The sequence below is a fragment of the Ambystoma mexicanum genome, chromosome 2q, assembly GCF_040938575.1.
Source record: "Ambystoma mexicanum isolate Mex_15411 chromosome 2q, UKY_AmexF1_1, whole genome shotgun sequence".
Classification (NCBI taxonomy): domain Eukaryota; kingdom Metazoa; phylum Chordata; class Amphibia; order Caudata; family Ambystomatidae; genus Ambystoma; species Ambystoma mexicanum.
The window spans coordinates 172,113,329-172,129,128 of record NC_090924.1 but is presented as its reverse complement, the minus strand read 5'-3'; positions in this window follow the sequence as shown (position 1 = coordinate 172,129,128).

Sequence of the window (15,800 nt, the reverse complement as noted above, 5' to 3'; positions counted from 1 at the left end):
CATCAGTGCCAGGCCTATTGTATTGTTCGTTATTTTTTTGTCCTGACACTTGAGTAGTTGACGCACGGCACCCCATGGTTAATTTTAGTGTGTTTTTTTTTATTACTACGCTTTTGTTTCATGTCTTGGTTGCTGCAATAAATTAATCTTCTTTTCTTGTTATATGATTAATAATTGTTTAGATTATTTCATTGATTTATTTCTGTTTTTTGCCTTCATGTTTGTTCAGGTGACCGGGGGCTCCCCATCCGAGTGATCCCCTTCACTCGTTTGGGGCATCCTTGTCGGGACGTGTACATTTACATCTAGGACTATTATGACTTATTTTTATGTTGCGTTGTTTGCAATCAATACTTGTTACAAGCACTTGTTCACTTTATACCATGCACTTTACTATTGATATACAATTGTTTGTTATTTGTATATTGCACATGAGTTTTAGACGATTTAATACTTATTTTAATGTGGAAAAACAAATTTAAATAAAATTAGCAATTTGAATGACTTATTGTCTCTTGTAGGGTGATCTGTGTTGTGGACCAGGGGGCCCTTCCCCTCCTCAGCGGTTGGATTATGTCTTTATGAGCGAACACGTGGACATACCATTGGCAGTTCTCAGCGCACCGCTCCTGTTCCTTGCATGTTTGGAGCCAGTTTTCCTTTTGTCTATCTTCCCGGCCAGTGCCAAACTCCTTGCATCACTATTCTCTAGTAGATCTGTATTCCCGCGTGGAACGGTGGTCCCTTTCAAATGCTGTAAGGGATAAGGACACCCTAGTAATTTTCAGAAGACCACTCAGCTGCCCTGATGATCAATCACATCTTCTCGTGTTTTGGTCTGCCCCATAGGATTGAGTCAGACCGAGGTAGTCACTTCACCAGCGAAGTGATGACAAAGATGTGGGAGATATTTGTGGTAAAAAGGAAACTACACATTGCATACCACTGTCCTCTAGTGGCAGAGTTGAGAGGTACAATACAACCATTGTGAGTGTACTAAAAAAGTTTGTGGCAGACTCTGGGCCAAGTTGGGATATTCGATTACCCCTTGTCCTGATGGCCATCAGATCTACCCCTTCTTCTGCAACTAAAATGTCTCCATTTGAGCTGATGACTAGACGAAGGATGGTGCTACCCCAGCATCTGCTCTATAGACCCCAAGAGCAGACATTGATAAATGCCTCCACAACTCATGAGTATGTTGAGAATCTGAGAAAACACCTTCAACATGCTTTTGCGTATGCTCAGCGGAATCTAGAAAGATCTGCAGATATCATGAAGACCCACTATGACCTTAAGACAACCAAAAAGGAATATCAAGTAGGAGACAGGGTCTACTTATACAATTTCCAAAGGAATGAAGGCAAAGAGCGCACATTTTTGCCTAGCTGGTGGGGACCTTTTGAAATTGTGGACAAAATCTCACCAGTCACCTACAGAATCTGCATCCCCAAGGGCGACTTGACAGAAGAAGAAAAGTGGGTCCACATCAATCAGCTAAAGAGTTGCCACCCCAGGCACACTTTGCGGCACATAGAGGAGTCCAAAGAAAACACATTGGGAGAGAATGATGAAACATAGGAATATTTCAAATTGTCACTGAATGCATGCGTGGAATATTTCAAATTGTTTCTGAATGCATGCGTCTATCCCACTGCTGAAATCCCAATTGGGGACATTAGGGGGAAAATTATCATAACTTGTTTGTGTTCTATTTTATAGACTATTGCACTGAAAATACCTAACCACCAAGGAGAACCTCCTCGGGGAGCCGGGAGGAAAAACCCAAAGAAATCCGGAGTGTCGCTCCACACCTGAAAAGAAGCATGAGAGAAGACAGGGATATTGTTCCTATTCCAACCAGAGCCGGCAAGGAGAGCGTGTGACATCATTCACTGATGGAAGAAGAACTTACACCTGAATATACCTGTGTTTTTCACAAAAAGAAAGAAAAATCCCACGTGCCCGACTTTCCCATGACTGGAAGTCAAGCCAAAGTCAGGGGGGGTTCGGTGGGATATTTTCACCCATTCCAATGCACCCCACTACATCACTGTACTGAAATGGTGAAGGAAACAGCCCAGAATGGATGCGCTGACTCCTGTGTGCCCCAAAATCTTGAAACTTCGTTTGGGTCACGACCATAAGAAAGATGTACACCCTGCCACACACAGTCAGGGTGGGGGTGAAAACAGAGTGAGTTCTCACTGCAGGAGCATGCCAGTGGGCTCTGCCACAGTCAACATGGAGCGAAGTGAATGAATTGTGCTGAAAACCGAAAATGCCTTTTAAAATGTTAGCTTTTCAACCTTAAAAAGTATTGTTTTTGACACCAGATCCATTAATTTTACTGTATCATTGAGATTAAAAGGAACCTGCAATGCCCAGGACCATCCAGTGTGGCTCGGAGGAACCGGGCCTCCTTTAATGACAGCTGCTACAAAATGTATCTTTAGAAAAGCAACCCAGGAACCCTTGTTTTCATTTTCCACGGGGAAAAACAAAAACGCGGCTAAACTTTGCAACAAGTATCAGAATCAGCTGTGCAGAGAGAAACTCTAAACAAAAGCATGATATATGTATCCATGCTGCAAACCATTCCAGCACTCAAGGGAAGAACTAATGCTGGCTAAAATGTGTATTTGCTGCAGAGGAAAATTGGATTTAAAGAGATCAGTTTAATGTGCTTTTACATGAATGAAAGGCAAAATCATCTGTTTTACAGTATGTTCTTGTTTCATGGCTTAATTCTTTAAGAATGTCAAAGGATTGCTAATGTTAAAAAATCCACCTATAAACTGTGTTAATTGTATATGTTTAAATGAAAGATTTAGGTGAAACGTACAGCTAATCCTCTTCTGACTATATAAAAAAACAACAACCCTGTTCTGAGCCTGAGAAAGGTTGACACCTCCAATGCCGGCAGGAAAGGCTAATTGCTGCTGGGAGGCCTTGCATACTCATGACAAAGGACCTCATTAGACATTTGTCTGTACCCCAGGTGAAGACAATGGCAGGCTTGGACACTCACCCTTCCAGGGAAGGGGCAGGAAGCTCCACTCTCCAGATAGAGGCCCCTTATTCAACTTCAAAGGACTTGCCATGTGCTCACACTTGGGAAGAAAGAAAAAAAACTGACATGTGATTTTTGGGTTTAAAATGCTATTTTGCCACTGAACTTTAAGACATTTAGATTGGCAGCAAGAATAAGAAAAAGAGTGAAAAGTACATACATATAAAACTGAATTTCTGCTACTCATTTGAAAACTTGGTAGAATTTCTTACTGCGTAAGGAACTGGAGTTATGAAGAATGCCCAATTGCGCAGGAACTATTAATGTTGCAAATGTAATATTGTGTACCCATGTTCCGGGGGTAATTGTGCATATATGTACAGAATTAGGAAATGTTAGGTCAAACCTTTCATGGTCAAAATTACCAAAATTCAACAGAAAGACTCAACCAAGTCCCACCGACTTGGGAGTTGGTTTAGAATGTGACCCACAAAATATGTAATTTATGTATCTGATTTTCTTAGAGGGCATAACTACATAAATATGTATTTGTAGGAAAGTAGATTTTGGTCCCATTAACTATGGGAGGGTTCCAAGTCATCTCATAAAACATGACACACCTTTCTGTCATCCAACCAGCAATGAGCAAGGCGGGAACTGTGCTCTTGCCCAATCACAGCCTTGTGGGTGTGGATAGTAGGTCTGCCCCTACCATAAACTTAGTGATGTCATTTGGCAGGATAAATAAGGGAACCTCACAACACACAGGCAGGCACTGATTCCTGACTCCATCCTGATTTCAGCGTGGTGCCCTGTTCCTGAATTCTCCATCTTTGTTCCTCATTCCTTCTTTCTTTACAAAGCCAAGGCTTCTGCATTGCTGAACTCCTTGTTCAGCTAGGCCCAAATCCTGAAGCAATCCCAAAACTTAAGGGAAGCAATTTTGATCCAGTCTGGCTTGCTACCATAAATGCTTGCCTGCTCCAGACTCACCATCCCACTGATCTACAGTGTCCAGCAACCAGAAGGGCCAATCCAACCCAGCGCAGTAATCCGAGGTGCCAGTCCAGCTGACCAGAACCGCCCAGCTGACCTATCCCACCAGATGTGACCTGCTGTCCGTTGTCAGACCCGACCCGAGTGATGACCAGAACCCTTGACGGTCCAAAACCTTAAATTAAAGTAGACTGTAAGTATAAATAGGAATCATAGTAAACCATAGCATATCTTGCCTTTTCCTATCCCACTCTATAATCCATCCTGTCTTTACCATAAGAACCTATAATATTATCAGAATCCTTTTGCAATCCTGTCTTTGATCTACCTTGTTAAGCGCCATTCTTTAGCCATTTTCATTGTGTGTAAATCTTAACCCATCCATCCTACTTCGAGTGATCCGACTGGTTCCGCCAGGAGAGGACACTGGGGATTTGGTGTTGAAGTCATGAATCAACTCCAAAGCTTACTTTGTCCCTCCTTGGTATTCTAGCCGGAATGTTCTAGTCAAAAAGTAAACTATAGTAAATATGTTCTTGTCCAAACTGAGTTCTTGTCTGTTTTCACTGCCCAATTTTTCTAAAAACGTCTCTCATTCAACCTTGCATAACTTTCTCAATTTAATAGCTAGAGACTTCATTTCAACTCTGACTTAAACGTAAGACCTGTAGCTACATCCCAATATAACCGCATCCCAAAACAGTATATTTCACCCATTTTTCTTAAAAACCTTTTAGTGAAATTTAGGCGGGAATTCACAATTCTGCAAAGTTTTACACATGTGATTTTCAATTTCAATTATTTCCAAACTTCCATAAAGATTCAAAGTGTGTAATTCTGCTCATACTATAGCTTATGATTGTTAGCATCTTTCCCATGTTGCTCCCATATAGATTTACATTGATATAAGGACTTTTACACATTTTTCATTGTCATTTTAAAAGTGTCAGATTTCCAAACCGTTTTTCTCTCTGATTTGGGGATGGAAGATTGCATTAATTCCTGTACACTGTTCTTTCTTCCCAAATACCTGCTGCTTACTTACATCTGTGTAGAATTGCTTATTTGTGAGTTGAGAAATTTGCAGGGCGAAATCTTAACTTAAGCTCTATCTTTCAAACAAGTCAAAACTTATTTTCTCTGTGTTTTATATTCTGTGTTGCTAGAAGTGAATTCAACTGCCTGACCTACTTTCTTATTTGTATTGTCACCACATTGGTGATTGCTGCCACATATATTAAAACATATGTTTGATTTGAATTTTAAATACATAAATAAATATTACCTTTACCAACCAGCCTGATTCCTGGTCAATTGTGACCTGGGGGTATTTTGAGAAGGGGTGTGATATGAGTGGTATATCACTCAGAATATTGAACCTATAGACACCATAAAATAAGTATTTCATTTGAGCACTGCATACTAGGCTGAGACCAGGGTGTATTGCCTGATTGAAATCCTTAACAGATGTCCTATGAGTAGAACGTTTGCAGGTTTTCTGCATGTAGGACACATCATTGGGAACTAGGTGATCAGGGCCAGGAGTGGTGTTCTGAAAATTACTAGGGTGTCCTTATCCCTTACAGCATTTGAAAGGGACCACCGTTCCACGCGGGAATACAGATCTACCAGAGAATAGTGATGCAAGGAGTTTGGCACTGGCCGGGAAGATAGACAAAAGGAAAACTGGCTCCAAACATGCAAGGAACAGGAGCGGTGCGCTGAGAACTGCCAATGGTATGTCCACGTGGACATGCCGCTCACCAGGAATGCATTCCCTAATCATGCCGGAGATGTGGAAACAGATAAACGATTCCTGCATCCCTGAAGGCAAACATTATGTCATCCGCCTGAACACATACAGCCCACATGGTGAGTGAAAACCCTGTTGCAGGCAAGAAGCGGGCTGCGTGTGGACCCTGCAGGCGCATCGGGACACAAGGACATATCTCGGCTCATAACGTCAATTCCTGAATTTCTGAGCTGTTGGAAAAAAGGCAGGAGATAATAATAAGAATACTCTTATATCTCAGTAGTTTAATTTTAATTGTCAAGAATACCCATGCACACCCAAGAACCTGAGAAATTAATCTAGCAGGTATTGACCAGAAAGAAATAAGTATAGGGAAGAGGCTCATTTGGCAGCAATTCAATTGACTTGTTTGAGGTAGGCCCCCAAGCACATAGACAGAATCTGCTGGTATGTGGACAGGGAGTTCAACACAACTCCGACAAGCAAGATGAACAACAGCCCGGTAGTCACAGGGTGGAACATCTGAAGATACAGGGCCTGATTCAGAGAGTGTTTTCTTATGGGATTGCGACATTATAAAATGCTTCTGTGAATCAGGCCCAAAGTGATTATTTATTTTATTGTTCATTTATAACGTGCTTAATACCAGCGAATGGTTTCTAAGCGAGGAATCGGGATTCACACCTGCGTTGCACTACGTTGTCTTGCTTCCAATACAAACGCGCGGCCCCTGAGCAATCCTTCCTCCCCTGACTCCTTAATAAGATGTGAAATATTGCAGAGACAAAAGAAACATGCTTCACATCCAGTCCATGTTAAAATTTGATATCATAACTAACTGGTGGAGATGAGGAAAAGGGGTCCTCAAACCCTAAAGCTGAAAGAAACACCAGAACTGAAGGAAAACCAATTTCAGAAGCACAAGTGCAGGAACTCTTATGAAAATGCAGACAATGCGTCAATGAGGAGTATTCCAGCTGTGAAACATCAGCCTGGGTAAAACCACTGTTTAAATAAAGTCCCAAGCCAAAATGCCACCTGCACATGGACAAATGTCCATTGAATCATCAGAAGTGTTGTATTTGGCTTGCCATCAGGCCCATGTATGCATATACAGAGGAAAACCATGGAACACCCTTGGGGAAAGCTGACAGGATGGGAGTAGTGCAATACAAAACTGTCCCAATGCTTCTAATTGCACTTACACAATACCCTCACACCATAGCCCACAGGAAGCGCAGGTAAGGCCATATGCATTCCTCCCTGCTCCTTTGAGGGAGGAGGCATGCTCACGGCGCAGGACTACTGTGTCCTGATAACCAGCTCCTCCTAATACTTCCAATACAGCCCACAGCCATCTTTCTGGAACCAGGGTAAACAATGTGCTGGTCTCCCTTCAGCCAGCCCACTCGTATCTGGATTCTAATGATGGAATGAGAACCGTAGTGGGAAATACATGCCACAGGGCTTTCCTCTCTGTGCTGGAAATCCAAAGAATATCTGCGGGGACCAGTATTCTGATGAATGGGGATAGATTGGATCTGTGTGGACTTTGCTTGCCTTTTTAGTAACTGCAAAAAGCAGACAAAGTCTTCATGAATCATTGACAAAGGCAGCTGTGATGTTTGTTCATGGCAGCAGCAATCACTGGTCACCGACATGGGCACATGGGCGCATGGCGAAGATCAAAGTGGATTCGCCGCATGATGCATCACGGCACAGATACCCAAGATCCACTTGGCTGCCTCTGCCTGACACTCCGTTAGGCAGTGGATCACAGATATCTGGCATGAACAGCACGCACTGCAGAAGCAGTAACAGCCATGCTGCTTCCATTGCATTCAACACAGGGATCAACGTAGTCACAGGAACTATCATGAAGGATGCAAGGACTGTCTCAATAATGACCAGGAAGGTGGAACGGTTTGGGCTCTCTGAAGACCGATATGCTCACATCACCTGTGACAATGGTCACATAGTAGATCATTGTTTGCCACTATCAAAACATGCACTTCCAATGTGCGACATTGTTTACTGCATTGCACCATTTTTACTGCTGCTTACAGGGCGTACCACTGTGTATCACTGCTAACTACTCTCAGCCTGCTTGAGCACCTGTCTTCTGCCACTCTAAATCCCCAGAATACGGCAATGAACCACTGTGCACTACTGTGTAAAATGAATTGTAATTGCTTACCACCCTCCACTGCTTATCGCTGTTTACCCTGGGATCTCAATGGGCTGGGTCTAGTTGGGCGGAGCCCGACAGTCTGTACAAACTTCTCCTAAGCCACATCTCTGCCTGGTCTCCCCACATTCCAAACAAAACAGCAGCAGCTCCAATCGCAAGGACCCTCTTACTCCCGGTGCATGCCCTGCCACGCGCTCGCTCGACACCCGTCCTATTTCCCACCTCAACGCTCTGGAGAACCCCAATCCCCTTTGCCGGAGGACCTGCAGACTTTGCAGATCTTTGGGGTTTGTCTCACTCATGATCTGTTGGGCATTTTCAGAACAATGATCATGCTCATGGCGGCCTCCTAGCTTCACCTGCTAAAACAAAGCTGCAGTTAGGTGCCTCCGTTGGGTTAACTGACACCACGCCGCCGTCAGCAGGTCCTTGCTTTCTTATCATTGGCAAAGCATTTGGAAAGCTGCAGCCCCCTGAGTGTGCTGCCTGCTCCTGTAGCGATTGCCCCCGGGCGCCATCCCTTTGCTGCAGGTTGCTCTAAGGAAAGCAGTGATGTTGGCACCGATGCCACTCCCTGCCTAGGGGAAGCAGCAGATTTTAGCCTTCATATTGACAAAGAGTGATACACCTAGTAGTGTAAGCCATCTTCCCCCTTATGCCACGCCCTGAACTCTTAAGGTCATCCCCCTTTCCTCATTCCACTTATAACACTGTGTCACCACTATCCACACGTCTCCTAACACTGTGCGCCCATGACACCTTATATGTTACCTTTACTAAGTGGGGCCAATTAGCAGATATGCAAACAATTTAAAATGGCAGATGAGATCTGTTTGCTGGACCTTCAGCAGTTAGTATTTATCGAGTGACTTGATATACAGCTGCAATCTTCCCTCACCCGGTTTTTTGATACAGCTGTTTGATGATCAGATATAATGCTCCATGGAAGATTAATAATCATTTCATTCATAATATTTCCATACTAAATTAGAGGCCGGGTCTAAGGGGCTACTTTGGCAGTGTTAAAAAGTAAAGTGCGTGGTGTTTGTTACAATAGCACTGGCCACATGACTCAGCGGAGCATGTCTGACTAGATGGTCCTGTTTGGTTCGGAGCTTATGTGTTCTTCTGATGACTCATGGTTGCAACTAATCCATGGTGCTGTGTCATCCCTCTGCACTAGAAGACGGGGGAAAAGGCGGATCTGAGAAAGATTGGCCATGGTTTGCATAAAAACAGGGTGTGCAACGTTCTGAAGGCATTCGGGTCAAATGCAGGTATTCTGCCCATGTAGTGCCTGATAAAACATATTTAAAGTAGCGTTCTTAAAATTCTGGTTACAATTTTGTGAATAACACGTATCTTTTGAAAAAATAGCAGTTTACAAATTGAAATCCCAGTTTTGCTCGAAGAAGGCTTGTTTTGCTTGTCTTAGTATTCCTGGGGCCAGATTACAGAAGCTTTGCACCGGTGCAAGTGCATAGTGTGCACGGTATTAGCACTAGGGCAAAGTTTGCCCTATTTTTAAAAACACTGGGACACATTAAAAAACCATTGCACCTCGACAAGTGCAGTTTGGATATTAAAAGCAGCAAGGCTAACATTGCCCTAGTGCTAAAAAGATACATTTTTGATGCATTTTTGCATCAGGGCAAAATTTGCCCTAGTGCTAGCACTAAAGCAAACTTTGCCCTGGTCCAGAAATGCAGTGAAAATGCATCTTCTTTGCACTAGGGCAATTTTAGCCCTGCTGCTTTTAATATGCCAAACTGCACTTGTCGAGGTGCATTGGTTTTTTAATGTGTCCCAGTGTTTTTAGAAATAGGGCAACCTTTGCTCTAGTGCTAATACCATGCAAACTTTACACTTGCACCGGTGCAACGTTTCTGTAATCTGGCCCCTGGTTTTAATTTTGAAAATAAAAGAAACATGGGGCCCAATAACAGAAACTTTGCACCGGTGCAAGTGCATAGTGTGCACGGTATTAGCACTAGGGCAAAGTTTGCCCTATTTTTAAAAACACTGGGACGCATTAAAAAACCACTGCACCTCGACAAGTGCACTTTGGCATAGTAAAAGCACCAGAGCTGAAATTGCCTTATTCCTAAAAAGATACGTTTTTGATACATTTTTGCATCAGGGCAACGTTTGCCTTAGTGCTAAAACCATTCCGTATTAGCACTAGGGCAAGCTTTGCTCTGGTGCAGACATGTAGTGAAAATGCATCTTTTGTGCACTAGGGCAATTTTTGTCCTGGTGCTTTTAATATGCCAAACTGCACTTGTCCAGGTGCAATGTTTTTTTAATGTGTCCAAGTCTTTTAAAAAATACGCCAAACTTTGCCCTAGTGCTAATACCGTGCACACTATGCACTTGCACCGGTGCAAAGTTTCTGTAATCTGGCCCATAAACACATATTATTTCTCATAAATGTGACTGTTTCATATTCGGACGGATACTTGAGGATTCTCTCAGAAAGCGAGTCTGAAAATGAGCAGCCTTGCTTGCTGTCTGGCCGTTTTCTTGGCTATTAATGACAACACAGACACAACAAGGTGTCCAACTGAATATTATTGCCCCACCATGCTGATTGTACCCCATTTTGAATGTGTCCATTTTTTTGCATCAGCCTTTTGAGCAGGGAGGCTGCCTCCTCCTCCCCCTTCAATTGCAGCCCTTCCTTGGCAAGTCCGTTTTCAAGCATCACGCATCTTTTACGTGTAGCCTCTTTCCTAGATGTGTATGTTGCATCCATGTCGAATTTGAGGTGTGCTTATTTGATCAAGTACGCTTTTGTTTTGGTCATATTCTAGTTCCAATCTTCATAGTTCAAAATACATGACTACAATTAAAAGAATGCAAAGTGTAATTCAGGCCTGGACGATCTACATGGACATGACATGTGACAACTTTACATCTCTGCAGTTACACATGTTTACCTCTACTTCTAAGATTGTGTTTCCAATTAATTAGATTTACACTCCCTTAATCGGCGCCTGGCCTTGTTACTCACGTGCAGTGAGTCCAGCACGTCGCTTCTCTAGTGCTAAGAAATTCTAGATGATTGGATGACTCGATGTTACTGGGGGCGCCATCATCGAGCACTTGTCTTTCTTTAAAAACCAATGCAAATTCTAGATTATTTAAGCAATAATGCCCGATGTTTCGGGCTTTCGTATGAAATAATGGCCTGCAAACCCGGGAAAGCTCTTTAATATGCCCGGGAAGGCTGTAAAATATGCTAGGAAAACCAACTAAAGATCATAGCCTAGTCCTGATATACCGGCATAACAGGGAATAGGAGGAGGTGAGCGGGACATGTTCCAGTGACAAATGACACACACAGGCAAATGACACACAGGTCCATTTCCAAGAGGCCAGGTTCAGTGCGTGCGATCGCTTGTGTATTGGGCAGCGCTGGCACTGGTGCAGTCGGTGAGGACAAACTGTGATTCAGCATCGGGCTGTCCGCTCAGTCAAATAGATTCTTAGGTATTAATGAGCCTTGCCAATGGTTCAAGTATTAATTGCAAATAATCTGACAGGCCATCAACTTAAACCAGGGTACCACTGACCAGTAATGGAGCTCTCAAGTATTGGGGCATTGCCTTCTCATTCAACTTCATTTTTACCAAACCAGTAGTTACCTGCTTTGAGACATGCAGAACAGTTTGACACACTATTGCTCTGTGGCTTTGTACATTTCATTCCAAATTTAGAAGAGGTTTACTTTTGTGCCAAAACAAAGAATTTGACCTAAAGTTTGCAACATCCCAACATGCATTCCCTTCTCTGTCATTCTGACAGTACATTTCTACATATTCCACATATTGATGAATTAGGTGATTAAATCACTCACTGATGTAATATTAAGTTAATCAAATTTGACTAGCAAATTAAACATTTTTGTACACATGAACATTGCTCTGTTGTCCACAGGTAGCTGATAGCAGATCTAGCCAGAACCTCTTACCCAGGCTGAACCTCTAATCCAGAATTAAACCCTACAAAAATCCCAATAATTCAGGGAAAAGGAGAGAAGGCTGCTGAACCCTTTTGGGATTATCCTGCTTTGCCCAGCTACCTGCCTTGGCCAGCTACCTGCTTTGCCCAGCTGATGCGACCCACTGTCTACTGAGACCAGACTCTGGTTGCCCCGCTGTGTCCCTAGAGGAGAGCCCAGCTGTTGCCCAAGTGACCAGATCTTTGTCCTGTGTCCCGAAGCCCATCTGGCTGTCCAAACTATTCAATTGAAGTGATTGTTGTAAGTATTTTCCTTCTCCAGTAACCAAAAAAACTCCATCCCTTGCTTTGTTACCTGGTATTATGTTCAATCCCATAAATCCTATAAATACACTTTTTTTTTTTTTTTTTTTATTGGTATGGTTGAGAAACTCAACCTTTCAATATACAAAATTGAAATACATTTTTACATTTGTCATTTAAATCCATTCAGAACTCAATATAAACAGTCATCATCTACATCATGTACATAAATAAGAAAACAGAACAAAAAAAATAAACAGGTATAAAACGAATGCAACACAACCTCTTTCAGACTTTTCCAATTTATCACGGCAGAGATGAATCTCAAATCTTGGTCCAGCTTTATGCCGGCTTTAGCTGTTTTGTCACTATGGGAATGTTCCCATTTTTTTCATCTATACCATCTCTATCAAGTTTTAGCTCATTCAAGAAATTGATTGATGCATACCCAACTGATTTAGAATGCAAAGGTAGTTTTAGCTTGGCTTGCTTGGCAATAATCGTGTTTAAACATAACAAATTGATCCCTGTACCTAGGCCTTTTAGAAAACCAGTTTGCCATGGATCTCTTAGTCCCTTATTGTCAAGCCACCCGTTAAATTCACGGAGCACTAAACGTGCGAAAATTTTTCCCGGGCAATTAAGGAGGGCAATAGGCCTATAAGAGGCCGGGTCTAATCTATTTCCTTTTTTATAAAGCGGGATAAGTATGGACTTCCTCCATGAAGAGGGCACCACCCCAGATCGCATCACTTCATTAATTATTTGCTCGAGAATGCTTGACCATATTTCCGGGTTGTCCTTGAGCATTTTATTGCTAAGGCCATCGGGACCAGCAGCCCTCGAGCTGCTAAGCTTTGCTATGTACAGCAGTATATCATTCCGGTCAAATGTTATTAGATGATTCCAGTTTTTACTTTCTCTTTCAATGGCAATTTGGCTGTCACTCAGAGGAGATTGATATATTTGCAAGAATTACGCACACCAGGCTTCAGCCGAAATAGGGTTTATTTGGACCGAATTTTGGTCTTTATAAATTGCCTCGTTTAGCACACCCCATATTTCAGCCGTCGATTTGGAGGCAATCTTTTTCAACATGAATTTACTATCTCTCTGAAAACATAAGGCTTTCCTTCCTTTTTGCCAGTTTCTGTATCTCATACAGAGTTTTTTAGTTTGTAACATCTTTTCCTCCCTTGGGAGACATTTTAACATGCGTATCTGATGTCGGAGCTCTGATTTTTTAATATTCCCCTCTATATCAAATGTATGTGTATGTTTATGGCTTTGGCCTTGTAGAGAGTTCTTGGTTGTCACATAATAAAGCATAGAAGACACAAAATCCCTCCCAGAATTGCAAGACAGTTGTTTATTAAAGCGAATTAATGAGGCGTCAGACCATTTCAATCGATTTCTTGCATTATTGGCAATTACACTGCCATTGTAGGTCCTCCCGTGCTTTACCACAGGCTCAGTCTCCAATTCCCATTCTAAGCAGAGTTGGTGATGATCACTTTTAGCAATAGGTCTTATATTCAGGGATTGGATCATGTTCATCATTGCTTTGTTTACAAAAATGTAATCAAGAGTAGCCTCAAATAGTTCAGTATGCCATGTGCTCATTGGTGGGATATCACCCTCCACAGCACCATTGACCATAAACAATTGCATATTTTCCATACATTGATTCCACCTTATTTCATCATTCACTAATTTTCTCTTACTTTTTCGAGCTAGATGCAGATTGATGTCTCCCATCACTAGCACAAAGTTAACATTTTTTTCCAGAGCAATTCTCACCAAAATTTCCTCCAAGTGCTCAAAGAAACAGTCTGGTGACAGATGAGCTTTCCCCCAATAGATGTTAACTAGAAGGAAGGTATGGGTCTTGCTTGACAGTTTGATAAATTGAATGAAGGGAGTGCCAGAGTTCAGATTTGTGACTTTAAATCCTTTGGATTTTCTTATAGCTACAAGAAGTCCTGCCATAGGTCTTCCCCTTAGAGGTGAAATGGCAGGTTCTATCACTATGTCAAATCCATTCCAGATGAGTGATTCAACCAACCAGGTTTCCTGCATTACTATAATATCAAACTCATTGAGCTCTGAGCTATTGGTGTTGATAAAATGTTTGAAACCCTGTGTGTTCCAGCATAAGAGGTTGGTTTTTTCTTTAATGTTGGATTGTTATGCGTGGTCAAATCTTTCATTTCTATAGGTGTTTTGTCCTCTATTATTCAACCCAAAGATGCTGGTGGCCCATTATTTTGAACCCATCCTTTCACCTACTAATTCTTGACACTCTTCTCTATAGATATTGAAGCCCATGTGGAGAAATGAGTTTCTAGTTTCCCATACTATATCAGCTAGCAGTGTTGACCGAAACATAATCCTCGACCTTGACAAATCCTTGTCACTCAAGAATTCCACTCTGTCAATGTCAGAAGATATTATGTTTCTCAATTCCGGTATCTCTTTACAGATATTAAGAATGCATGATCGGTTGAGATCATATTGATCATAGGGATGTTCTCTACATTCTAGAATGAAACCGTGGTAACTGTTTTGACCCATGGTCCTCACCTTCCGAGTTAACAGATGGGTTGAGATTTTAGTTGATTTCCACTGATCTCCCTGAGTCATTCTCCCTGACTCTGGCAAAAACCCTTTCATTATTAGGAGGAGGCAGTACAGAATCGGGCTTAGATTTCCATGATATCTGGTTTGTCTGCTTCGTGTCCCTTTTGAGATTCTAAGTTTGTCTTTCTGCAATGTAGTGTTCAATTGTCTTATTTATTTCCTCGCACATTTGCGCATTTAACAGCCCACACCTGTCTATCTTTGCTTGTACAGACAAAGGCAAATCAGAATGGGAGGTTTGCAATTGAACACTTTCCTTCATACTTGCCTCCTCATTTGCAGCCACCAGATCATCTAAAGGTTTGTAACATAATCCAAAGGAGAGTTTCCCCTTGTTTGCCACCAGTAGTTGGTTCGATTGGTCCCTGCATTCATCGTTCTTCTTAACTTTGGGGACCTCAGCATTGGTTATTTTTAAGAATCGTCTGGGCTTCACTTGTGTTTTGTTGTTTTTTTTCTTTTTACAGAGATCTGCTTTTTTGCTGTTACAAGGATCACCCAGCAGCTTTTTCATTGGGACATCAGTTATCTCTGGCTGGCCTCTCGCATTATCAGGGGCGTCTTCAGTTATCACTGTGACCAAATCAGTCGCTACATTTTTTGAACCATCGCTGTTTGAATTGGTCTGAGTTTCCAGCTCCACATGGGTACTCCCATTTTTTACATCTTTGCATTCACCAAATATGAAATATCTGGTCTGAGCTTTCTCTTTACAGCCATTATCCATTAGACCATTAGTTTGTGACTCTGAATCTTTCACACTACAATGTCGGAAGATCTCAAATTGGGGTTCACATGCTCTGGAGGAGGACACACCATCTCTTTCATCAGATTTGTTTATTAATTTGGTCAACTGTATTGTCTGATAGTTAATTTTTTGATCCATGGCTTCATATAATTTGGCCAGGGATAGTAAGGCTGAGTTCATTGCCAGAATGGTT